Source organism: Panicum virgatum, chromosome 9N (genome assembly GCF_016808335.1).
Source record: "Panicum virgatum strain AP13 chromosome 9N, P.virgatum_v5, whole genome shotgun sequence".
Taxonomy (NCBI): Eukaryota; Viridiplantae; Streptophyta; class Magnoliopsida; order Poales; family Poaceae; genus Panicum; species Panicum virgatum.
Genome location: NC_053153.1, coordinates 10,831,583 through 10,834,376, shown reverse-complemented (window position 1 = coordinate 10,834,376; position 2,794 = coordinate 10,831,583).

Here is a 2,794-nt window from a genome sequence, read left to right as displayed (position 1 = left end):
ACAGTGGATGTAGGGTATTACGCTCCGGCGGCCCGAACCACTCTAAATCCTGCTGTGTTTCTTGTGTTCTGGAGGGAGATCGATCTAAGACTAGCTACCCCCTGAGTACACACCCTCTGGGCTAGGGCGGGTGCCTTCCGCCACCCGGCCGTGGTTTGCAACACCACGACAAATGGTTTTATCGAAGAAGAGGTTTATGTGAAACAACCCCCTGGTTTCGAAAATCCCAAGTTTCCAAACCGTGTTTATAAACTTCAAAAAGCTCTTTACGGTTTGAAACATGCACCTAGAGCTTGGTATGGTAGATTGAAAACCTTTTTGCTGGCTCAGGGCTTTAAAATGGGATGTGTGGATAAAACTTTATTCCTCGTGCGGTCTGGCAATGACTTTCTATTAGTTCAGATATACGTGGATGATATTATCTTTGGTGGCTCTTCTCACGCTCTTGTGTCCAAGTTTTCTGAGCAGATGTCCAGGGAGTTCGAGATGAGCATGATGGGTGAGCTGCAGTTCTTTCTCAGGCTGCAGATCAAGCAGACTCCTCAGGGCACTTTTGTCCATCAAGCCAAGTACACTAGAGACTTGCTGCGGAAGTTCGACATGAGCGACTTGTCTCCTCAGCCGACTCCGATTAGTACATCTACGGCGCTTGATGAGGACTTGGACGGCGAGGCGGTGGACCAGAAGGAGTACAGGAGCATGATCGGCTCCCTCCTGTACCTGACGGCGACGCGACCGGACATCCAGTTCGGCGTCTGCCTCTGCGCGCGGTACCAGGCTTCACCGCGCACCTCCCACAGGCAGGTGGTGAAACGCATCTTCAGGTATCTGAAATTCACCCCTGAATTTGGTCTTTGGTATTCTGCGGATTCTTCTCTGGTTTTGGTGGGCTTTTCTGATGCCGATTTCGGTGGGTGTCGGTTGGATCGCAAGTCGACATCCGGCACTTGTCAATTTCTCGATACATCTTTGGTGTCTTAGTCCTCTCGCAAGCATGCTAGCGTAGCGCTTTCTTCCACAGAAGCCGAGTATGTTGCCGCTGCTAGCTGCTGCTCCCAGATACTTTGGATGAAACAAACCTTGCAGGATTATGGCTTGAGTTTCGGTAGGGTTCCCATCTTTGTAGACAACATGTCAGCCATTAGCATTGCAAAGAATCCTGTCCTACACTCCAGAACCAAACACATAGACATCCGATTCCATTTCCTGCGAGACAACCATGAGAGAGGACACATAGACCTGATCCATGTCCCTTCAGAGAGACAAACCGCTGATATTCTTACCAAGCCGCTAGAGCAAGACACTTTTGCTCGCTTGAGAGGGGAGCTTGGGGTTTGTTACCCCTTTTGATCGCTGACTTTTTTTTGGTTAGTTTTGTAGGTCTTGTTTGCTCTTCTTTTTGTTTTCTAGGTTTGGTAGTTGCATTGTGCATTTGCATTGTACATGTTTGCATTTTACATTGTCTCACTTACACTAGCATTCTTGTATACATTGCTATGATCTTCTAGTGCCTGCTAGTGTAAGTTGATAAACTTGATCATGTATAGCTTGCTCCACTGTGTATATGACATCATCTGAGTTAAGCTATTTTTGATTTGAAAGTCTGAAAACATGATCACCCTGTCTTGACTACTAGCATGTTAGGGCGTGTTGATATGCTTTGCTATTTTGTTCATGCTAGTGTGGCTTTTCGTTCAGCAATTCATAATTGAAATGATCTTAATCTGATAAAATTGCTTGAACTGTACTTGAAATGGATTGAAAAAATCCAGGTGGGATTCCTTGTCGCACTGATCGAGCTTTCGGGACGGCTCACTTTGCACTTGTGAGAACCCGGGTAAGGCTGTGCATGACTGAAACGAGTGCTTTAAGCTTCTGATTGTCTTTTGGCATAGACTTGACCTCGTTGCTAAGTGAAGCATGACAAGCTTTCAACCCCTGGAATTAAGAATTGATTGCTATAAATTTGATGGAAAATGAATGTTAACAACATCTTTGGCTGGGTTGGCTCACCTGTATGAGTTTGAGTAGCACTGCTTTCCATTTCCTACTTGTTAGTGCTAGATCATGGGTGATGCTTTTATTTCTCCTAAACTGAACTTGCCTAGCTCTAGACTGATTTGATATACCCTGTTGAGATAGATGCAGGTCTAGTTTATGGATGCACACGTGCTTGTGACTAGATGTTGCTCATATCTTTGTATCCCTGAATGCTTTCACTTACACCTCCTGCATCGCATTCATTGCATAGCATCTGTTCAGGGGGAGTCTGCGCTTCAGGTGGAGCTTTAGGTCTTTTTAGGCTTGATGTGTGCATGTGCCAACAAGGGGGAGAATTAAGAGAAGTGATCGAACAAGGGGGAGACTTGTTTGATTTTTGAAAAAACTTGTTGTGCACAGGGCTTTGAGAGTGCATCATTTTGGGAGAGTTGCACTTGTGAGAGGGAAAAACTTTTCTTGGGGAGTTTCTGCTTTGGTTTTGGCTCCTGGTTTTCTCGTTTTCCCTCTGCTTCTTACATGACTGCGTCGAGCGTTACCTATGTCTTTGAGGAGTCATGTTTTGGCTTTTGATCGATTGTGTCGAGCCGTTGCCCTTGTCTTAGGGAATCGATCTTTGCTTGAGTAAGTGACTGTTCTTGCCTTTCTGAGCTTTCCGTCACTTGCTTGAGTTCTTCTCTTTCTGTTTTCTTCTTATCACTTCTCATGGTTCATTTGTGGTGTGTTGACAATGCACTCATCAAGGGGGATATTGAGGAACGAGAGTACTCTATCCTGCTTGTGATGAGTGAATTGT